We start from the raw sequence: 24,529 nt of genomic DNA, 5'->3' as shown, positions 1-24,529 counted from the left end.
TCTCCAGCAGATGATGATACACACATATATAGTGTGGAAACCTAGATTAACCCCTTCAGGGAGATCAGTTGATGAATAATATATCTTGCTTCCAAATCTGGCCATACATGGTTCAGTTTTATCGTTCAGCCAGCGGGATGAGAGTAAAAATCAAACCGATTCCCCCATTCACACATTGGTGGGGGACGGGGGAATCCTCCCCACTGCACTAATGTATTCTGACAATGGGGGGCGCTCCTCCACTCTCAGAATACACAGATCAGGGATGAAGCTATTGGGTGCAGCCGCTGATCGAGTGACTTTTATCCGGCAGTGACCACACATGGATGGAAATGTGACCGATCCCTGCTGAACCAGCTTAATTTCCATGTATCTATGGTCACCTTAAGTGACTTCCTCCCCTCCCCCTCATCTCCTTCATTATGTACAGTGCCTTGCGAAAGTATTCGGCCCCCTTGAACTTTGCGACCTTTTGCCACATTTCAGGCTTCAAACATAAAGATATAAAACTGTAATTTTTTGTGAAGAATCAACAACAAGTGGGACACAATCATGAAGTGGAACAAAATTTATTGGATATTTCAAACTTTGTTAACAAATAAAAAACTGAAAAATTGGGCGTGCAAAATTATTCAGCCCTTTTACTTTCAGTGCAGCAAACTCTCTCCAGAAGTTCAGTGAGGATCTCTGAATGATTGAATGTTGACCTAAATGACTAATGATGATAAATAGAATCCACCTGTGTGTAATCAAGTCTCCGTATAAATGCACCTGCACTGTGATAGTCTCAGAGGTCCGTTTAAAGCGCAGAGAGCATCATGAAGAACAAGGAAGACACCAGGCAGGTCCGAGATACTGTTGTGGAGAAGTTTAAAGCCGGATTTGGATACAAAAAGATTTCCCAAGCTTTAAACATCCCAAGGAGCACTGTGCAAGCGATAATATTGAAATGGAAGGAGTATCAGACCACTGCAAATCTACGAAGACCTGGCCGTCCCTCTAAACTTTCAGCTCATACAAGGAGAAGACTGATCAGAGATGCAGCCAAGAGGCCCATGATCACTCTGGATGAACTGCAGAGATCTACAGCTGAGGTGGGAGACTCTGTCCATAGGACAACAATCAGTCGTATACTGCACAAATCTGGCCTTTATGGAAGAGTGGCAAGAAGAAAGCCATTTCTTAAAGATATCCATAAAAAGTGTTGTTTAAAGTTTACCACAAGCCACCTGGGAGACACCAAACATGTGGAAGAAGGTGCTCTGGTCAGATGAAACCAAAATCAAACTTTTTGGCAACAATGCAAAACGTTATGTTTGGCGTAAAAGCAACACAGCTCATCACCCTGAACACACCATCCCCACTGTCAAACATGGTGGTGGCAGCATCATGGTTTGGGCCTGCTTTTCTTCAGCAGGGACAGGGAAGATGGTTAAAATTGATGGGAAGATGGATGGAGCCAAATACAGGACCATTCTGGAAGAAAACCTGATGGAGTCTGCAAAAGACCTGAGACTGGGACGGAGATTTGTCTCCCAACAAGACAATGATCCAAAACATAAAGCAAAATCTACAATGGAATGGTTCACAAATAAACATATCCAGGTGTTAGAATGGCCAAGTCAAAGTTCAGACCTGAATCCAATCGAGAATCTGTGGAATGAACTGAAAACTGCTGTTCACAAACGGTCTCCATCCAACCTCACTGAGCTCGAGCTGTTTTGCAAGGAGGAATGGGCAAAAATGTCAGTCTCTCGATGTGCAAAACTGATAGAGACATACCCCACGCGACTTACAGCTGTAATCGCAGCAAAAGGTGGTGCTACAAAGTATTAACTTAAGGGGGCTGAATAATTTTGCACGCCCAATTTTTCCATTTTTTATTTGTTAAAAAGTTTGAAATATCCAATAAATTTCGTTCCACTTCATGATTGTGTCCCACTTGTTGTTGATTCTTCACAAAAAATTACAGTTTTATATCTTTATGTTTGAAGCCTGAAATGTGGCAAAAGGTCGAAAAGTTCAAGGGGGCCGAATACTTTCGCAAGGCACTGTAAGTAATGCTGAGATCATCTCCCATTGGCTTAGCAATACTCTCATTTGTCTCTTAGCTCCTTCTCGCTATTCCTCGTTGTTTCCTTGGATTGATTTTCTGTGTAGTGACCCCGGCTTCATCTCTTGGATGCGATCGTCTGTTGCTTGTCCTGACCTTTATCCTGATTCCTGGATCTCCATATCCTCTTACACAGCTTTTCTCCACGCCTGCAGTGACCCTTGGGGGGGGGGGGGTGTGGAAACTTGGCACCAGCATGCAGCAAAATCAATGCCCACCATTAGGAGGTTTGGAGGAAATTGTCTGCTATTTACACTCTGTTCCTCCGCGCGTCACCTACTCACGTGGGAGCTTACTTTCACACATTCCTGACATATTTCCGTTTGGTAAAGGTCAAAGTTCACTCTTCAGTTTAGGAGAGGTAGGACAAAGCTCTGGAAACCGTGGATTGACAATTGTCTACCGTTAGGCTTTGAGGAATCCCTTGTACTAGCTTGACCTCCGGTCACCGATACCCTACCGTATCACTCTGAGCCTCCTTAAATGGCTTGGGACTCTCTCTGGGCACCCTTACTCCCCCACACCTCCCCCCTCCACTGTTTTCCCCTTCTTTTCCCCCCACATTCCTTCTTCCCCCCTATATTCTCTTCTTTTTCTTCTCCCCCATATTGCCTCAAGTTTACCACTACCTACTTTATTTACCTGTTGTGGCTGGACCACCGACTTTTGCTGTACTACTGCCTCCCTTTTTACCTTACTCCCAGCCGCCCTTGTACAATGTGACTATCCTTTGTACTTGTACGCTGAGGTGCCCAGCTTGCCCCTTTCCTATTCCTGAATCTGTTTGTTATGCAACTGTTTGCTGTTAATTATGTCATGTACACTTCTGTTATGTACCTTTTATTGTTTATTGGTATTGTTTTGTACTGCCTTCCTTTTGCTTTAATAAAACCCTTTGAAAAGGAGAGGTAGGACACACCCAGGAACAATGATTTGGTTTGCACGGGAGCATCATATAGAGGGCCCCTTAAATCTCTGCCTCCAAATGTCCTCCCGTTTAGAGTCAATGTGTCCTTTGTCATCACCCTGACCCCCCACACTGACATCACAGCTCCACCTAACACTTTCCCATCATCCAGAGTTAGAATATCCTATGACATCACACTGACCTCACAGCCCCTCCCACATTGTACCTCCATCTCGGTTAATTCTCTTCTTTCTGATGCTCTTAGAAAGTGGGCAGACCTTAGTATCTTCCCAAAGCAAAGTAGAATGGTTTGTTCTGTGTTGTATGTAATAACGCCAGAATTGCTTACAACAAGCTTTTAACCTATGGATAGGGAGACTGTGAAGGTAAATTATACCTCCGTCTGAAGTGGGGCTTTAATAAATAGAGACCAGAACGAAAGGATGAGGAGGATTCTAGTAGGTCACATGACATCACTTTTATCTCTATTATTAAAACACAGACCTGACCAGAGAGGTGAGGAGGATTCTGGGAATTTCATTTAAATTTACTATTTGTGTTCATATTTAGAGTTTTCCTCCTGTGAGGTCTGGAAATCATTAGACCATCACAGAGCCCAGATAGAATAGAGAAATAAAGAAGGAAAGAGAAGATTCTAGAAGTCACCAGAGAGATCAAGGAGAGGTGAGCGGTGCTGGGAATTGTGGGACATTATCCAGTAACAGACAAGGGATGTGTCTGGATGGTGACTGTATCATTGTGTGTGTCAGGTTCCTATAAGGTGTCAGGATGTCACTGTCTATTTCTCCATGGAGGAGTGGGAGTATTTAGAAGGACACAAGGATCTCTACAAGGACGTCATGATGGACAATCAGCCGCCCCTCACATTACCGGGTAAGAGGAGACTTTATCGTAAAGGAGAGAGCAGTACGGAGGGTCCACCTAGATCCCCCATCATCTGATAAACACATAGAAACAATGTATTCAGTCAGTGTGTGTGTTTCCTACAGATGGATCCAGTAATGGGAACCCACCAGAGAGATGTCCCCGTCCTCTGTATTCCCGGGATTCCACACAGGAAGGTCACACCATCCCTCACCATCATCAGGTAGATGACTGACAATTATTGGTAGTTCTGATTTATACACAGCATGTTTGTTACAATGAATGTTTCCTTATATATTCAGAGCGGAAACCTCAGGGATGATAATATTATTGATGTTAAAGAAGAGTATAAAGAGGAGGATGAGGAGTATGGAGTGACAGAGGAGTTTTCAGAAGGACACAAGGATATGATAGAGCCACCTAATACAAGGAACCCACCAGAGAGATGTCCCCGTCCTCTGTATTCCCGGGATTCCACTCAGAAAGATCACACCATCCCTCACGGTTGCAAGGTTAGTGGGACAGAGGTTCTAGAACATGGACTTGTGGAGACAATGTGTGGATGTTTTATGTGATGTCACAATAATAAAGCTTATAGTTTACAGATGATATTCTCTCTCATTTTATTGATCTAGAGTGGAAATCCAATCGATATAGAATTTGAAGTGAAAGCCGAAGAAGAGAGATATATGAGGGATCATCAGCAGTCTATGGAGGAGGATGGAATAACGGGGACATTTATAGAGGAGGACACTCCTACAGAGATCAGCACAGGTGGGTCATTAACACTAAATACATTCTTCCACCCATACTGCTCACTGATTGGTCCAGAGTAGGGTAAGGACTGGGTGATATCAGCCTGTAATCCCCTGGTCACTTTCCTGAGCTGTGTTCCCCGTCCTGTATTCCTGTATTTCTCTCGGATAATCTTCCTTCTCTGTGCTGCAGACACAATTTATGTATCTGGACTGGATTTATGGAGATTCTGGGCTTCAGCTGGCAGAAAAATGTTGATTTTACCATAGGTTTTGATTAACTGTGGTGTAATGGAACCGCAACCCACACTGTGTTCGTGGGCTTCCGTCAGAATAACGCTTCCTTCAGTCTTGAACATAGATTTCAGATATTCTAGCCGCCTCCATACAAAACTAGCCGAGAATAGCTTGTGTAAGATCTGGAACATTTAATGAACAAACTCACACCGAATATATACCCCACTAGGTCAGGTGCCTGATTACATTATCATATGCAGATGAAATTGTGTACAGAAATATAATTAACGTATCTAAGGAACAACCAACACAAACAGTATTCTACTTTCCCACTAGCAACTAATAGCTGACAGTGATTTAATTAACTTGAGTTAATTAACTAGCAGACTTGCCATCATCAAGCTCATGAAATACAATACAGTAAACCCCCCTCCATTGCGGGGGTTATGTTCCGGACCCAGCCGCGAAAAGTTAAAATCCGCGAAATAGAAAACCCTATTAACATGCATTGCAGGCATGTTTTTTTTTTACTGTCACTGTATGTGTAAAAGCATTTTAAGGTCTTTAAACACACTTTTAAAACAATAGAAACTCATTTATAAACACATAAAAGATACTGAGAGACATAGCAAGAGCTATGGAAAACACAAAAATATTTCATTTTTAATGATTTATATAGTAAAATAACATTACAAAAAAAAACGCAATATACCGGGACCGCAAAAACTGAACCGCGATGGAGCGGGGGTTTACTGTACACATTATCCTAAGTATAAACACAGAACACCGTAATACACAGAAAATACCTAGAGACCACTAGTAGCAGACTGTCCGTTTCCTACATTGAAGAACATGGAACAGAGGCCAATGTGATTAGCTCTTTCACCGAACATGTTCAGAATCAAACAAACCAGGAATAGTCTTCATATATTTCTTGAGGGATATCGTTAATAAACATTACTGTTAGGGATGCACCGAAATGAAAATTCTGGGCCGAAAACCGAAAATGACTTTTTCCCCCAAATAATTTTGGTGTATGCCCCTCTTCTAATAGATAGAAAAGGGGCATACACCAAAAACGGGCAGCGATGTACACCTGTTGCTGCCGCCCTGTCACAGTATATGTACTGTGACGGGTTGGCAAGAGGTTAATTTAATTACCAATGGTATTAGTATTATGCAGCATGAGGGGGTTAATATATTGCCACTGCTGGTCACTGATGCATTAGTGACCGACCAGTGGCAGTTAATTAACCCCTTTGTGCTGCATTAGTGCAACCAGTATCAGTGTTAATTAACACTGGTTGCACTGATACTGGTTGCACTAATGCAGCACAAAGGGGTTAATTAACTGCCACTGGTCAGTCACTAATGCATCAGTGACCAGCAGTGGCAATATATTAACCCCCTCATGCTGCATAATACTAATACCAATGGTAAGCTCGCCTCAGCTTCCCCCCCACCTCAGCTCCCCCCCGCCTCAGCATCCTTACTGTCACTCTGCTCCTCTGGTGTACTTCATTCAAAAGACGCGCCTCTGGTCGGCGGCCCGCCTCCCGGTGATGTCACTACTACGATCTGTGCATGAATGAACTGACACACGGGCGGGAGGGCGGACGAGCAGCTGCTAATAGCTATAACTATGTGAGCGCCTCACTTCCCTGTCAGAGGAGATACCAGCATGACAGGGAAGTGAAGCGCTCACATAGTTATAGCTATTAGCGGCCGCTTGCCCGCCCTCCCGCCCGGTGTCAGTTCAGTTCATTCATGCACATCGTAGTAGTAGGGACACCACAGGGAGGCGGGCGGCCGGCCAGAGGCGCGTCTTTTCAAACCTGCGCTGCGCCCTCCTCCTTCCTCACGGCGGCCGTTAATTTCGGCATTTTTAAACCATTTTCGGCCGAAATGGGATAAGCCCATTTTCGTCCAAAAATTTTGGTGGCCGAAATTTGGGTGCATCCCTAATTACTGTCATATTTGAAGTAATCCAAACAATATTCTCAGTGACCATTATGTACCTGTCTATCATTTTCTTAGTCACCCTGTGTCCCTAATAGACACAGGGTGACTTACACATAAGAGGGGCCTAGGGAGCTGAGAGAGGGATTCCTCAACCGCTCTAAGGTAAGCTGGGTGTCGGGGGTGTGTCCGGCCGGCGCTGTAGATGGCCGCTTAGACAGAGAGCTCCCGCTGACTCACGATCACCGCAACTACCAGCGACGGAGATCAGCCTCGAATCCCTCCAGCTCCTCACCTGCTGCTTCATGGAACACCCGCCGATCATCCTCCGCCATGTCAAAGCGCCTCACTGATTTCTTCCCAGCGGTTCCTCACAGAGATCCACAAGATGGCACCGGCCTCAGCTTCTCAGGAAGCATGTACTCTGCCTACTGGTATGCAGCCGTTATGGGGAACCTATCCACCTCAGGGAGATCCAGATGACCCCTCACCTCCCCCTACTCCCACCACACGCAGCCCTACTAAGACTAAATACCACAAACATGATGGGAAAGCCCCCCTTGAAGCCCAGCATGCGGCATACCAGGCCTTACTGCCCAAACAGCCCAGCATTACTATTGATATGTTTCTGGCTACTGACCAGGCGATATCAGAAGCTACAATGAAAAATATGCTCCTTTCTCTGAGAAGCACTTTGTTCAGTGATTTTACAGTCATGTTCACTCCACTACATAATACGGTGCAGATACATGATGATAAGATCCACCACCTGGAGATCAAAATGACGGACCTGTACACCACTCATAATGATCTTGTTGATGCCTACACTGACCAAGAAACTGAATTACAACACCTCCAGTACAAACTTGCAGACCTAGAGGACCGCTCGAGGTGCAATAATATTAAATTCCGGGGCATACCTGAAACGGTACCGCCCAAGGATTTGACTAACTTTGTACAACGCCTCGTTAAGGCCCTTATCCCATCCTTGAGCGACATCGAACTATGTGTGGACAGGGCCCACCGTATCCCTAAACCTAATTTCTTGCCTGATACTGCACCCAGAGACACTCTGGCTCGCATTCACTATTACCATGTGAAGGAAAGAATCATTGCGGCTGCCAAGCAAAATCCGGTAGTGCCAGACAAATTCACCGGTATATCCCTGTATACTGATATATCCCAGCAAACGGCTCTCAATAGAAAAAAGTTGTCTCCACTCATGAAAATCCTGTGTAACAACAGCATAATATACAAATGGGGCTTCCCCACTAAGCTGCTGATCACGTGGAATGGTAAAACCTACCCTATTCACAGTGTGGAGAAAGGTATTCACCTGTTTCGGCAATGGCATTTCCTACTGGATGACTCCCAACCCCCGGACCAGCCCACCCCAGATAGCATGAGATAGGATGGGACTGAGTTAGACAGTTCCACAACTTTTTTTTTTTGCTCTCTCCCGTCTTCTTAAGCTACCACCTATTTCGTGAGGGAGGGAGCCCTCAGATGTTCCTTGTTCACCCCAGCTTCACTCCTGACCTGGAACGACCGCTTAGGTCCCGTTTTTGCACTTCACTAGCACCCCTGATGTGCCTTAGCGCCTGCGGCCGCCCATTGTGCCTGCATAGTCAGGCTTTTTTTATCCAAGCTTTTTTTGAGTTTGTCTTTTTCAGTTTTTTCCCCTCTAGCTTTTCTTTCCTTGTCCAGCAACCGTCTCTACCTTCAGGATTCTTCATGGCCTCCTTGTCCGACCTCATTGTGCACTACCACCCCAACGACCAAGTGATGTCAGACAGTCAAACAGAGGAAATTTTTCAATCGCCTCTTTCGCTCCTTAGTGGAGGTTGTACAAGGAACACTCATTATAGGAGGTGACTTTAACACCATTGTACACCCCTCAATGGACACCACCACCCCTGCTAGAAGACCGACCTGCTCTCTCTCCTCCCTACTACTGAAATACGAACTATACGACGTTTGGCATATATTTCCATGGGTCTGAGAAGGACTTCAATTTCTTGTCTGCTCCCCACTCATCATATTCCCGAATTGATTATTTTCTAACTGATAAACGTTCTCTTCAAAATGTCTTGCACGCAGACATTGGTATGATCTCTTGGTCTGACCATGCCCCGATTTCCCTAGATTTTGATGACAACCTTGGCAACTCACCTCCTCCTATTTGGAGAATGAACACTTCCCTCCTAGAGGACACCAACTCGTACCAACGAATCGTCCAAGCACAAAAAGATTTCTTTGCATTTAACGATACTGCTGGAATGTCCAGATTTACTTTGTGGGTTACTTACAAAGTTTATATGCGGGGAATACTAATCAAGCTAGCATCTGGTGTTAAGAAAAAGAGGAGGAAGCAAGTTGAGGAACTGCTGACCACGATAGAAACAAAGGAAACGACTAATAAGGCTAACCCGAACCCTGCCCTTACCCAAGATAAACTATTAGACAGGCAGAAGCTGAGATGCCTGCTTCTTTATAAATATGATCACTTAAAATACACGAGAGCAAAATTCTACAATACTCAGAACAGGGCTGGATCGTGGCTAGCACGGAAGGTCAAAGCTTTACAGACCTAACGTAAGATTATGTCTCTTACCCATCCTACCACTAAGGCCCTCCTAACTAATCCGAAAGACATAGCCGATGCTTATGCTGACTATTACCAATCTCTGTATGACCTCAGAACGGACCCTGCCACTCCCCAGCCCTGTTCTACGCTCATTGGCGACTTTTTGAAACAAATTAAACTCCCCACCCTTACGACTGACAAACTCCAGGCCATTTCTCAACCCTTTACCTCTACTGAAATAATTTTGGCTATTCATAAGCTCCCCACTCACAAGTCCCCAGGAGAAGATGGTCTTCCTAATGAATACCACTGGTCCCTTGCTTCTGAAATTGCCCCTTACCTACAGCCAGTTTTTGAGCTTGCTTCCTCCTCGACCAAGTTTGCTCAGGAAATGCTACGGGCCGTGATAGTGACTATTCCCAAACCTAACAAAGATCCCACTGTCCCAGCAAACTACAGGCCAATTTCACTTCTCAACACCGATGTTAAACTGTTTGTCAAATTACTGGCCCTTAGGGTTCAAAAAGTCTTACCACTTTTGGTCCACCCAGACCAGGTGGGGTTCGTACCAGGCCGCCAGGCAGCGGACGGCATGAGGCGCTTCATTAATTTGATCTCTGAGGTTGGATCTGCTCGAACGCCTTCTCTGCTCCTCTACTTGGATGCAGAGAAGGCGTTCGATCGGGTCCACTGGGGGTACCTACGAACGGTGCTCGATGTGTTTGGTATTGCAGGATGGTTACAATCAGCTATTCTATCTCTTTATTCAAACCCATCGGCCACTGTACTTACCTCAGGTCTGAAATCGAAACCCATACACATAACTAACGGCACCAGGCAAGGATGTCCCCTATCTCCCATTATTTTTGCCCTCCTAATGGAACCCTTGGCGGAACGCTTCCGCTCCCACCCACTGTATTAAAGGCCTGTCGGTAGCCAACTTGGACCATAAAATAAGATTCTTTGCCGATGATGTGATGCTCATGCTTATAGTCCGAGCTACCTCTTTATTGGAATCATACAACCTTCTGAACGACTTTAGTAAAATATCATATTATAAACTCAACACAAAAAAATCCCAAATTTTAGGTCTCAACATCACGCCTGGCCTTCGGGACTCCCTCGCGACGAGATTCCCTTTCATCTGGTCCCCTCACTCTATACTCTTTCTGGGAATCCAACTTCCGCAACAGACATCTCAGCTATACAAATACAACTTTAATCCCTTCCTGGACTCTTTACCCACCCTTCTACTACAGCTGAAAACAAATGAATTGTCTACTATGGGCAGGATTGCCACCTTTAAAATGATCATACTCCCAAAACTCCTTTACCTGTTTCGTACCATTGCCATTCCCCTACCTTTTGTCTTTCCTCTCCACCCTTCAGAAGCTCATGACCCACTTCATATGGAACAATAGACCTCCTAGGTGCCCCCTCAAAACCACTGTATTACACAGGAAACATGGTGGAATGGGAGTGCCCAATATTATAGCTTACTATAAGGCTTGTGTCCTGGACCATCCCCACACAAAATGTGGTCATCCATTGAATCCTCTATAGTTCCTGCTAGGGACCTGTGACTGACCCTCATTGCTACTGCCCTGAGCCCTACCCCTTTGAAAGTGTTATGTCACTTTATACCGCACCTCGACCTACAACCGTGGGTAAACAAAGACATCACTCTTCTGACTGACAGATACCAGAATTCACACATTTGCCCGTTCGATGTCCTACATGCTAAATTTAATTTACCACCAGGAGCTTTATTCTCCTATTTCCGTATCAAGTCATTCCTCAATCAACACCCTATCCCTACACATGTTGCAGTCCCCAATCTGGTGTACTCTTTCCTTCAAGATGCCACCCTTCCCAAGAAAGGTATAACCTTGTTTTACAGTATCTATAATAATCATAACTTTTTTTCCAAACCTCCCACAGTCACCAAGTGGGAACGTATTCTCACAGAAACATACTCTGACTCAGTTTGGCTAAAAGCTTTCGCCTCCGCCTATGGTGCCACTAAATGTGTTAACCATTGGGAACAATACCAGAAGGTGGTTCATATGTGGTACTTCACCCCTTTTAAGCTCTCCAAGTTCTACCCGTCCCACTCCTCACTGTGCCTGAGACAGTGTGGAGAGATCGGAACTCTACACCACACACTATGGTCCTGTGTGTCATTGAGATCCTTTTGGAACAAAATATTTGCACTAATCTCTGAGATTGTGCGGGATAATGTTCCTCCCTCCCCAGCATTCGCTATTTTATACCTCAATGCCCATGTATTGAAATCCTGCCATAGAACTGTAGTATTACAATTGCTCTTGGCGGCAAAGACTACTATCACGAAACACTGGAAATCTGCCGTACCACCCTCCCATAGTGAGGTCGTCCTCTCGCTTAATCATCAATGCCTAATGGAAAAGACACTGGCGATCGCCACTCTTACCACTTCCTCTTTTCGAGTGAAGTGGGATGTTTGGTTGTCTCACCCTAACTGCACAGTATTAGACTGATACTACTCCGTATTGTGTCTCTATAGGTTCTGCTGGAAATTTCTCTACTTCTCTCTCCCCCCCCTTTTTTACCCTATAGCCCTTCTACCATTCCTTCCCCCTTTCTCCCCCCCAACCCCCCCCCCCCCCCGTTTTGTCCTTTCCCACCTTTGCTCTATTACCAACGGTCCCGTTGCTACGATGTCAAAAGGGGTCATACTTAGGTATACTTTCCCCAGTGATATGGGTGCTTTATATTTTTCTTCTTAGTTCCTGTCTGATGTATTTGTAGCATTGTGGATGCGGACTTTCTGACTTTGTCATCTCCCTGGGGCACAGTTTGTTCCCCTTGGGGTGCCCTAGGGATGAAGACAGTGATCCTTTCTCAATATTCGTTCGCACGTACCCACTAACTGTATTGCAGAAGTTTATCTTGTTGACCATTATCTTCAATGTAACCCACTGTACTTTGACCTCACTTGCAATGTTATGTTTTACCCGTTTGGTCACCTTTGCTTGTTATGCTTCTTAAAATTTAATAAAAACTATTGAACATAAGGTAAGCTGGGTTCCATGGGCCCCCAAAAACAGGGGGTATGTGCTTTGGGCCTTTTGCTCCATGCCCAGTTCTAGTAAGATCTCTTACGGAGCAATTTTCCCAGGGTCACTTGCAGGCTTATGTAGGTTAACCTCCCTACACAGGTGATGCTGTTGTAACCACCCCACGGGAGAGTAGAGAACAGGAGTAATTCAAATTCCTCTTAGGCCTCTATATGTGTCATCCACTGGGCTGCTGTCTGATTGGCCGCTGCCACCCAGATAAACCCTGCGGCCATCTTTAGTTAAGGCAGTGCTTATAAAGAGCACTGGCTCACTTCAGTTGGAGCATATTTTTTGTGTGGTTAGGTGAGGACTGGATAAAGAGAGTGTGCCTAGCATGTAGGAGGAGGGACAGCATAGAGGCGGTCGTCAGGGCTACTGTGAGGAACTTTTCTGCTGCTAGTTCTTTCTGCTTACTATCTACCAGCTGCCCCCTGCACCAGGTGTCGTTATTTTCTGAGCAGCACTCTCCGCAAGTTCTGTAAAATCATCTGTTAGTGTTGTCTTACCTCTAGGGTGTCTGCCACCTGCCCCCCCCCCTCCCCCACAGCCTACACTTGGCGTAAAGTCAGCAGAATATGCACCATTCAATGGCTGCCATGAACAGGTGATAAGGGGCCAGCATGGCATCGCTAGGTGCAGCCTTGGCCATAGTGCCCAAATACAATGGATCTCCCTATTGTTGTGGGAAGAGAGGCTGGAGAGTTCTGTCCACTCTATTTGGTACCCTCCAGGCTGATTGCAGAACTGGCTATCAATTCCTTAGAAGATTATGCCTGCCAACAGTAACGGTGCTACCAGAGGATGCACACGCCAGGCTAGAACGCAGTTAGTGGGCCTATTCAGGGAGAATATAACCCCTAAGCGAGCTGAGACACAGCTTCTTCTTCTTCAGAGCCTTACACGTTTTTACTGTAGCTCTCCAGAAGTCATTGGAGAAAAAGGACTTGCATGGGTGTCCCAATATAGGCAGCCCCGAAAGACTTCTATCAGTTTATTGGAGGAGTGAGTGCGGGACCTATCTGAGGGAGGGTAGAGACCTCACCCAATCCTGCAGAACACACCACTTTTAATGATATTAATGATATAGTGGTGGAGGTGGTAGCCAGGGAACAGGAGGACGAGGAAGCCACCGTGGCCGTAACCAAGAAAAGTGAATGTCTCTACCTTAGAGAAGAGACCCTGGCCCCTTCTCCATTTCTGGTTCTACAGGCTTTATCTGAGAATTGACCCATAACCTGGGATCCGTGTGGCAAGAAATGAAAACAGTTAAACAGGAACTGGCTCACCTGACCAAGGGCAAGAACCCCTTGCGAAGGATCTGATTGAAGACCAGAGGTGTTGGCGGTGAGGTCGTTTTGGGCACCTGGCCGAGAACTGTGGCCATTCTGAGAATAAGTGTACCCCTTGTCTGTTATTAAAGTAGAGGCTTCCAGTGTAGAAGGACAATTCCCGTGGACTACACATAAAGGTCCCACAAGACAGGAGAACATGGTAGGCCCAAGCCTCGTAGTGACTGCTTTAGTAAATGGACAATTTAGTCCCTTGCTTGATCAAATCTGCATCTCAAGTCACTATCGTGGAATAATGGGATTTTTGACTTACCATAAAATCCATTTCTCTGATGTTGATTGATGGACACAGCTCCTAATCTTCTTAACCATTGGGTTATACTGCCCCCTACAGGAGTAGGACACTAGGAAGGAAAAAAACTTGACTACGCCTATGAGGCAGTCCCAGGGGGGATACTACCACTCTCAGCTATAGGCACTCAGTTTTGTTACAAGCAGTGTCAGAAGAAAAACCCAACTCCATAGAGGGATGGGTGCTGTGTCTGTCAATCAACATCAAAAAAATGGGTTTTACGGTAAGTCAAAAAATCCCATTTTCTCTTTCATTCATTTTTGGACACAGCTCCTGATCTCCATTGGAACGTCCCAAAGCAGTGTTAAAAATTAAAAATGAGGGGTGGTAAAAAAACAGCAGAAAAAATCCCCAAAGGCTAAACATAGCCAACCAGGTAACCCAGAGCTCAACCAGGAACAAGCTCATCCTCTAAACAGCAGCCTGCAAAACCTTGCGGCCAAAGGAAGCTTCCGCAGATGCCAACACATCCACTTTATAACATTTTGTAAAAGTGTACACAGACGACCAGGTGGCCGCCTTGCAAACCTGCATTACTGACGCCTGATGACGGAAGGCCAAAGAAGCACTAAGGGCCCAAGTAGAGTGCACCTTAACAGGGAAAGGAGGAAACTGACCCCTTATTGAATAGGCCTAAACCATCGTCTGCCTGATCCATCTGAAAATGGTCGCAACAGACGCAGCCAACCCTCTACTAGGGCCATCTGTAAGGACAAATAGTGAGTCTGATTTCCTAAAAGACTCCGTAGCTGCCAGGTACACCCTGATTGCCCGAACCATATCCAGGGAATGCAAGGCAATTTCCTTAGTATGTGTAGGCTTAGGACACAGTGAAGGCAAAACAATGTCTTCATTCAGATGGAAACCAGAAATTACCTTAGGAAGGAACGACTGACAAGAGCAAAGCACCACTTTATCCCTGTGAACCACCAGACACCACAAGACAACGCTGCCAGCTCCGACACCCTGCACGTAGAAGTAATGGCTACCAAAAAAAGCCACCTTCTGGGACAACGTACAGTAAGCAGGGGAATCTCCTGAATATTTTCAAAGGGAGGTTTCTAGAGAACCAACAGCACCAAGTTGAGGTCCCATAGCGGCATTGGAGACCACACTGGGGGAGCCATGTGGCGAACTCCCTGAATAAAAGTTTGAACCAGGGAATGCGTGGCCAAAGGACGTTGAAAGAAGAAAGAAGGCCAAAACCTGGCCCTTGATGATACTCAAGGCCAGATGCTGCTCAACTCCTGGTTGGGGGAAGGCCAAGATCTGAGCCACTGAAAAAGAACGAGGGTAAACCCCAAGAGACTCACACCACGCGATGTACCTCTTCCAAGTAGGATGGTAAATCTTCCTAGAAGTAGATTTTCTAGCTTTTAATAGCGTAGGAATCACTGATTCAGACAAACCTCTATCCTTTAGCACCTAGCTTTCAACAGCCAAGCTGTTAAAACCAGTGACTGTAGAGCAGGATGGAAGATTGGCCCTTGAGACAGCAGATCTTCCCTGAGAGGAAGTCTCCAAGTAGCATCAACGTCCACCTGTACCAGATCGGTGTACAAAGACTGGCGAGGCCAGTCCGGAGCCACTAGAATAACCGTAATACCTTCTGCCTTGATCCTGCACTGGAGTCTTGGCACAAGTTTGAGAGTGGGGGAGGGGAGGCATAAATCAGATGATACTGACCCAAAGGAGCCACTAGTGCATCTGTGGCGTGGACTAGAGGATCTCGGGACCGTGCCACAAACCTCTTTACCTTCCTGTTGAGGCGAGTGGCCAACAGGTGCACCTCGGGAATACCCCACCAGAGACACAGCTGATGAAATGCTTCCAGATGAAGTGACTATTCTCCCTGGTCCAAAGCCTGTCGACTGAGGTAGTCCACCTGCCAATTTTCCACCCCTGGAATATGTACAGCCGACAGGGCTCGAGCGAAGCGTTCTGCCCACCTTAGAATGCTGACTACTTCCTAAGCCGCCAGGACACTTCTTGTGCTTCCTTGGTGACTGATGTAAGCCATGGCCGTGGCATTGTCTGGTTGAATCCTTACGAGACACTCCTGAAGACAAATTGTCCAATGATCCAGACAAAGTCTGATCGCCTAGAGTTCTAGTAAGTTGATCAATAAGACTCCCTGAGCACATTCTGTGTCGAGAACACCTCCCCTGGACAGGCTGGCATCCGTGGTGACCAGGGGAAGGAAAGATTTTGCCTGTCGAAGTGCCTGAGAACGAAGCCACCAGATCAGGAACCCTCTCATACCCTGGATCAGGTTGTCTAGAGACTGTCTCAACAGGATCAGGTTGTCTAGAGACTGTGGATGCTTGTTCCATTTGGCAAGAATCTCTCTTTGCAGAGCCCTCATGTGGAACTGTGGAAACGGAACCGTCTTTAAGGTAGACACCATCAGGCCCAGCAGCTGCATACAAGTCCTGTGAGATGACTGACTACTGGGCAATAGCATCTGAATTGCATCCTACAGCTTCTGGAGCCTGGCCAGAGGAAGAAACACCCAGAGTAAGAGCCAGATAGTCCAACTTGGTGGATGGAACCAGAGCAGATTTCTGGAAATTCAGAATCCAACCAAACTCCTGCAGAATTTGCATAGTGATTTCCAAATTGTCCATCAGAGCAACCAGAGACTCTGCTTGCAGAAGAAGGTCATCCAGGTACCCTAGTACCGAAGGACGTCCAGGAACCCTAGTACCGCAATCCCCTGCTGACACAAAAATGCTACCACCGGGGCCAACACCTTTTGTGAAAACCCGAGGAGCGGAGACATGACCAAAGGGTAACGCCACAAACTGATAATGCTCCTCCCCCATGGCAAAGCGGAGGAAGCGCTGGCAAATGGCATATATTGGAATATGAAGGTAAGCGTCCTTGATGTAGATAAAAGTGAGAAGATCCTCTTGATGTAGGGATGCCACTATCATACGAACGGACTCCATTCGGAACTTCTGCACCTGCACAAAGCAGTTTAGAGCCTTGAGTTCCAGGATTGGACGTACCTTGCCTTTCTTCCTGGGAACTGTACACAGATTTGAATAAAACCCTTGAAAGCAAGTCTGAACCGGGATAATCACCCCTTGTAGTAACAAGTCTTGCACCACTCCAAAAAGACCCCGTAAGCGGTCTGGGGACAGATGCAGGTTGGAGGGGAAGAACCTCTCTGGAGGATAGGACCGAAACTCGATCTTGTAGCCGGACCAAATGAGCTCATGGACCCACTTTTCCTGAACCAGAGAGGTGCATGGGAAAGAAGCAAAGACGTCCCCGCACCCCAGACACGGGTGAGGGTGCCCCTTCAGGCAGAAGAGGACTTGTCTTCAGGTCTGGAAGAACCCGCTCGTGGCTTGCCAGACCAAGTCCTCTTGGAACCTCCAAAGGAGGCCCTGAAAGGCTTAGATCCTTTGTCTTGAGACCCTGAGGGACGAAAAGGCTGCTTATAAGCTGCGAAGAAAGGACCACGTCTTACCCTTGGTAGCCTGTGGAAGAAAAGTAATCCCCCCGTGAGACCCTAACCGCTTGCCGACTGCTCACAGTATATTTACTGCGGCAGTCAGCCCCTCACAGGCAGAGCGACGTAGGTCTACGTCGCTAGCCTGTGAGGCTCTGGGGAGTGAGCGCGCGCCGCCGGAGGCGCGCTCCCACTCCCGCGCGGTCACGGACCCCCCCGCGCTTGTGACTGGCGGACCCGATGTCCGCCGGTCACTCGGCGATCGTCGGGGGAGAGGGAGAAAGGCAGGCGGCTAGTGAAAACAAGCCGCCTGTCATTCTCCCCGGTGTAGAAACAATGATCATACGGTTCTACTATGTAGGACCGTTGATCATTGTTCCTACAGCTCAAGCCACAGCCAATCACAGTTAGAATCACGCCCCTAGGGACACACACAGCCCCTCCCTCTCAAATAAAGTTAACCCCTTCACTGCCAGTGTATTTTTACAGTAACAGTGCATATGTATAGCATATGAAATGTCACTGGTAACCCCAAAAGTGTCAAAAATGTCAGTCAAGGGTCCAATCTGTCCGCCGCAATGTCGCAGTACCGCAAAAAAATCACAGATCGCCGCCATTACGCGTTAAAAAAAAAAACAACAAAAATGACAAAAATCTTTCCCTTTGTTAGTAAACGCGATAACTTTTGCGCAAACCAATCAAAATACGCTTTTTGCAATTTTTTTTTACCAAACATATGTAGCATAAAACAAATTGGCCAAAAATGTTAAAAAATTTTGATTTTTACATTTTGAGGGGGGGGAATTTCATATAAAAAATGTGAAAAATATTGTTTTTTTTTGCAAAATTGTTGCTCTTTTTTTGTTTATAGCGCATGATCAAAAAATCGCACAGATGATCAAATACCACCAAAAGAAAGCTATGTTTGTGGGAAAAAAAGGACGTCAAATTCGTTTAGGTATAGCGTCGCACGACCGCGCAATGGTCCCTTAAATTCACGCAGTGCCGAATCGCAAAATACCCCCCTGGTCAGGAAGGGGGTAAAATCTTCCGGGGCTTAAGGGGTTAATGATGTCATTCAGGAAAGATCCAAACAGGCAATCCCCTACAAAGGGAAGATCAGACAGGCCTTGTTAGATGTCTGGTCCGCAGACCAGCATTTCAGCCAAATCATGCTATAGAAATTATGGGGAGAGTCACGCGCTGTCTGGGGAAATTGTGCAGTTTAAAAAAACCTTTCCCAGATGCTGCATGTATCAGTAAAAAAGCTAATAGTACGGGGTGGGTGATACTGCGCTTCTGGGAGGTGTTAAGATTAGACTTATAATAAATAGTCAATAAAACTCAAATGTGCAATATACAAATGTGGAAAAATATAGTAAAAACTACGCTCCCTCAAAGAATGAGGGAATTCTGGAGAAATTTTAAATGATGTGAGTTTAAAAATCCAAAAGTGTATTAGTGTAAATACTCCATAAATAAAAAATAAATACTCAAATCTCCGTATACAACATCAGGTGTAAAGTGAATTGATGTGGTTCATAATAAAATAAATAGTGAAAATTAAATTCACACTCTAATCTTAAAAAACTCTGAATAAATAGTGACAGGTAAAGTGCTCAGTGCATTAAATGAAATGTGCATAGGATCACTTAGTCCATTATACAATGCCGCAGGTGACCCAGGAAATTAACAAGTGGAAAAATGAATAGTCCAATGATATATCCAGATAACGGAATTTTTGTAAAATCTTACCTGTAAAATTCCTTTCTCTGAGTCCTCCGACAGTCGCCGCCCCTTCATATTCGTCACAATAGGGTTATTGACCTTTGCTCCGTAGGAGTGGCTAGACAACAGAATATGTTAATATCAAAGCTTTTAACATACCCCACCCCCAGGGTGTGGTCCCCTCAGTCAATACCCTCCTGCTTCCTTCATTCCTACCTCAGTTTCAGTAGCATAGCAGTAGAATACATAAACAAAACCCCAAAAGAGGGGCGGGGGCGGCGACTGTCGGAGGACTCAGAGAAAGGAATTTTACAGGTAAGATTTTACAAAAATTCCGTTTTCTCTTACGTCCTCTGACAGTCGCCGCCCCTTCAAATTCGTCACAATAGGGACGTCCCAAAGCAGTGTAGACATGAGGGGTGGGAAAAAAAGCAGCCGCGCCTAAGGCAACACAATACCCACATCAGAGAAAAGAACCTTACCAAAGGAAGGAAACCAACTGGGCAACATGAAAAAAACTTGCTCAACAGGAGCAACAACCCAGGAAAGAACAAGTAACCTAGGGGTAAAAATACCCCAACAGCCAAGGACCCAAACAAAGGACCCTAAGGCACTGCCGTACTATGAACTTTACGGCCAAAGGAAGCATCTGCCGATGCCTGAACATCCACCTTGTAGAATTTTGAGAAGGTGTGAACGGACGACCAAGTCGCCGCCTTACACACCTGGGCCACAGAAGCCCGATGATGACAGGCCCAAGACGTACTCAGAGATCTTGTAGAGTGCGCCTTCACAGGCATGGGAGGAACTTTCCCCCTCAAAGCATAGGCCTGTTCAATGACCTGCCTGATCCATTTGGCGATGGTAGAGGCCGACACCGCCATGCCCTTCCGAGGCCCCTCTGGAAGGACAAAGAGAGAATCCGTCTTGCGAAAGGATTCAGTCGATGACAGGTAAACCCTGATCGCCCGAACAACATCCAAGGAATGCAAAGCCACTTCCTTTGGATGTTTAGGCTTTGCGCAAAGCGAAGGCAAGACAATGTCCTCATTGAGGTGAAATTCCGAAACCCTTTTCGGAAGGAAAGACGGGTTAGGACGCAAGACCACCTTATCCAAGTGAACCACTAAATACGGAGATCTGCAGGACAAGGCAGCCAGCTCCGACACCCTGTGAGCCGAGGTGATTGCCACCAAAAAGGCAACCTTCTTGGATAACATAGCCAACGAGATCTCCCTGATTTTTTCAAAGGGAGCATGTTGCAACACGGACAGAACAAGATTCAAGTCCCATGGAGGCAAAGGCTCCCTCCTAGGAGGGACCAGATGCCGCACCCCTTGAACAAAGGTGCCAACTAAAGAATTAGACGCCACAGGGCGCTGAAAGAGAACGGCCAGAGCAGAAATCTGACCCTTAATCGTGGCCAACGCCAAACGCTGGTCCACGCCCGTTTGAAGAAAAGCCAACACCCTTGATACCGAGTATGAACGAGGGGAATACCCCCTGGACTCACACCAGGCAAAATAGGCCTTCCAAGTACGGTAGTAAACCTTCCCCGAAGAGGACTTTCTAGCCTTAATCAAGGTGTGAATGACCTCAGGGGATAGACCCCTATCCTTCAGGATCTGGGTTTCAACAGCCAGGCCGTCAAAGCCAGCGACTGTAAAGCAGGATGAAATATCGGCCCTTGAGACAGGAGATCGTCTCGAAGAGGCAGACGCCATGGAGCGTCGACCGCCAGATTCACAAGGTCTGCGTACCAAGACCGGCGAGGCCAGTCTGGTGCCACCAGAATCACCGTTTTCGGTTCCGAGGCCAACCTCCGAAGGAACCTGGACAGCAGTTGAATCGGTGGAAAGGCATACATCAGACGATACTGATGCCAGGGCACCACCAACGCGTCTGAGGCGTCTGCCCGAGGATCGCGCGTTCTTGCCACGAACCTTTCCACCTTGTTGTTCAGACGAGACGCGAACAGGTCCACATCTTGGGACCCCCACTTCTCGCACAACATCAGAAAGACATCCGGGTGAAGGGACCATTCTCCCTGGTCCAGGGTCTGGCGGCTCAGATAATCCGCCTGCCAGTTTTCCACCCCCGGAATGTGAACAGCAGATATCGCCGGGACGGGCGTCTCGGCCCAAGACAGAATGTCGGCCACTTCCCGAGCCGCTCGGGCACTCCTGGTTCCCCCTTGGTGGTTGATGTAGGCCACCGCTGTGGCATTGTCCGTCTGCACCCGAACCGGACGGCCCTGCAGCCTGTCCGACCAACGCCGAAGGCAGAGATTTATTGCTCGCAATTCCAGAATGTTGATCGGAAGGGAGGACTCCTCCTCCGACCAAGTTCCCTGGGCAGACAGAACGCCCAGAACACCACCCCAGCCCGACAGGCTGGCATCCGTGGTGATCACCGTCCATGACAAAGGACGAAAGGACTTGCCCCCCGACACCGCCGGGGACTGGAGCCACCACAGAAGGTCCCTTCTGGTGCGATGACTCAACGAAATCTGGAGATCCAGAGATTGCGGTTGTCCGTCCCACCTGGCCAGAACCTCCCTTTGGAGACCCCGCGTGTGAAACTGGGCAAAGGGTATCGCCTCGAAAGCCGAGACCATTAGTCCCAGACACCTCATGCACGTCCGGAGGGACGAGCACTGAACGTCCCTGAGGGACCCGACTTCTTGAAGCTTCCGGAGCTTGTCTTCCGGCAGGAAGACCTTCGCCTGAACAGAGTCCAGAATCATTCCCAGGTAAGGAAGACGAACCGACGGACACAGCGTCGACTTTGGAAAATTTATCGTCCAACCCAACTCTTTCAGAGTCTGCATCGTGACGGACAGGTCGTTCACCAGGCCCTGACTGGTCGCAGACCGAACCAGAATGTCGTCCAGATACCCCAGGATCGAGATGCCCTGGGCTCTCAACAAAGCCAGAACCAGCGCAAGCACCTTGGTGAAAACCCGCGGAGCAGAGGCGAGACCAAAGGGCAACGCCACGAATTGGTAGTGATTCTCCGCAATGGCGAATCAAAGGTACTGCTGGTGACCCTCGAAAATGGGGATGTGAAGGTACGCATCCTTCAAGTCGATGGAGGCCATGAATTCCCCCGGAACCAGGGCAACCACCACCGAGCGCAGGGATTGCATGCGGAACTTGCGAACCCGCACAAGTTCAGAGCTTTCAAGTCCAGAATCGGTCGTACCTTGCCCTCCTTTCTGGGCACAGTGAACAGATTTGAATAGAATCCCCGAAATCCGTCCCGATGAGGCACCGCAATCACCACTCCCTGAGCCCGCAGGTCCCGCATCGCCAGGTGTAGATCCCGCAAGCGCTCCGGAGACAGCTGAAGATTTGAGGGAAAAAATCTGCCCGCCGGCCGAGAGAGAAACTCGATCTTGTATCCAGATCGAACGATTTCCTGAACCCACCTGTCCCGAACGCGGGCCAGCCAGGGTTGAAGAAAACCGAGCAAAAGTCCCCCCACCCCAGAACTGGGTGAGGGCGTCCCTTCAGGCCGCATTGTTATGGGCAGCGGACCCGGACTGGCCGGACTTCTGCTTACTTGCCCACGGCTTTTTCTGGGAGCCTTGTCCCTTGAAGGGCTTACCCTTATAGTGCGACCGAAAGGCACGAAAGGACCCCTGAGAGGGTCTAAACGAAGCATTCTTCATACCGCGAACAAACTTAGACTTGTGAGTCTGGGGCAAAAGAGTACTCTTACCCCCAGAAACACCCTTGATCAGAGTATCCAAGGATTCTCCAAAAAGGCGAGAACCCCCGCGTAAGGCAAATTAGCCAAAGTCTTGCAAAAAGATTGGTCAACAGACCAACATTTCAGCCAGATCAGGCGACGGTTCAACACCGCCACACTCTGCAGACGCGCAGCCAAAGGGACCATATCTAGGTCCGCATCACACAAATACATGACACCCTGATGAATCTGATCCACCATAGCCAATGTCGACGGCGAAGCAGAGTCAGCCACCAGAGTGCGCCTGAGCACCTGCGTCCAATCGGCAATAGCCTGGGCTGCAATAATGGAAGCAAAAATAGGCTTCAGCATAGAGCCCGCAACCGTATAAGAGTGACGGGCCAGAGACTCCAATCTCCTGTCCATAGGGTCCCGGAACACCGGGGTATCCTCAGCAGGAATCGCAGTGGATTTATTCAAAATCGCCACCGCGTGATCCACCCGAGGCGGCACACACCAACGCTCATCAGTAGCTGGTGTAAAAGGGTAACGCAGCTTGAACCTACTCGGCACAGCAAAAGGCTTCTTTATGTTGCGCCATTGCTCCTCAACAACGCGCTGAAATTCCGTAGAGCAAGGAAAAACCTGCGACGTTTTGCGTTTTCTCTGCGTCCCATAAGAGGACATCAAAGCAGGAGGACATGGTTCATCCTCCAAATGCAGCGTTTGTTTGATAGAAGCAACCAACTCATCCATGAGTGCAAGCTCTTCAGACGAGCCAGGGGGAGAATTATCAACCCCTTCCACCTCAGCCTCCCCTTCAGACCCCGCAAGGTCTAGAGAAGAACGAGACCCTGAGAAGGGCACTCCAGCCATAGCATCCCCATCGCCCTCTGAATCAGAGGAAATGGACACCCTGGGCCTTTTTGTGGATCGATCAGCCACCAGCATCTGCACCTGAGCAGCGAGGTTAGCCACAATAGTAGCCAGATCAGCCCCCTCGGGGGAAGCAGCAGCAGCCCCCTGGCCCCCAACCAAGGAGGGAGGAAACTTGCTTTCCTGAGAATCCATGCCCCAGTAACTTAGGAAAAAAAGGAGTACTGCCCCTTTAAGGTCGCGGCGATCGCAGCCCACCGCACTCACAAAACACACTGACCCACCGGGCTAGGAATACAAAGGCAAGGAATACAGGAATGAAAGGTAAAACCTGGAGAGGTCACACAGGCTGCTGCTTCATCGATCGCTGTCCTCAGAGCAAAAGGAAGTGATGCGAGACTGACCGCCCTCATAAAGCCTATGTAAGGCTACACAAACATGGCCGCCGGCCGAGGCTGTAGAGGCAGAAACACTGACATGTGGCCCGCGCGATCCCCGCCAAAATGGCGGCGTTTGGTGCCAAAACGGCGCCCTCACCACACAGGATCGGCCACCACAAAACTGTCACAAAAAATGGCGGACCGCGG

At 47.5% G+C, this 24,529-nt stretch overlaps 3 protein-coding genes across 3 annotated transcripts in view; 2 read left to right on the top strand and 1 right to left on the bottom strand.

Moving 5' to 3' along the window:
• The window catches only part of LOC309550686 (uncharacterized protein), an 801,473-nt gene that overhangs the window by 484,475 nt on the left and 292,469 nt on the right, over window positions 1-24,529 (bottom strand). The gene's annotated exons all lie outside the window — the stretch shown is intronic.
• The window catches only part of LOC309549964 (uncharacterized protein), a gene marked incomplete at its 3' end in the record, with an annotated part of 180,661 nt that overhangs the window by 123 nt on the left and 156,009 nt on the right, over window positions 1-24,529 (top strand). The gene's annotated exons all lie outside the window — the stretch shown is intronic.
• The window catches only part of LOC309550702 (uncharacterized protein), a 975,511-nt gene that overhangs the window by 827,461 nt on the left and 123,521 nt on the right, over window positions 1-24,529 (top strand). The window lies entirely within an intron of this gene.

The sequence above is a fragment of the Pelophylax lessonae genome, assembly GCF_965119305.1.
Source record: "Pelophylax lessonae genome assembly, chromosome: 3".
NCBI lineage: Eukaryota > Metazoa > Chordata > Amphibia > Anura > Ranidae > Pelophylax > Pelophylax lessonae.
This window is presented reverse-complemented; position numbering and strand designations above follow the sequence as displayed.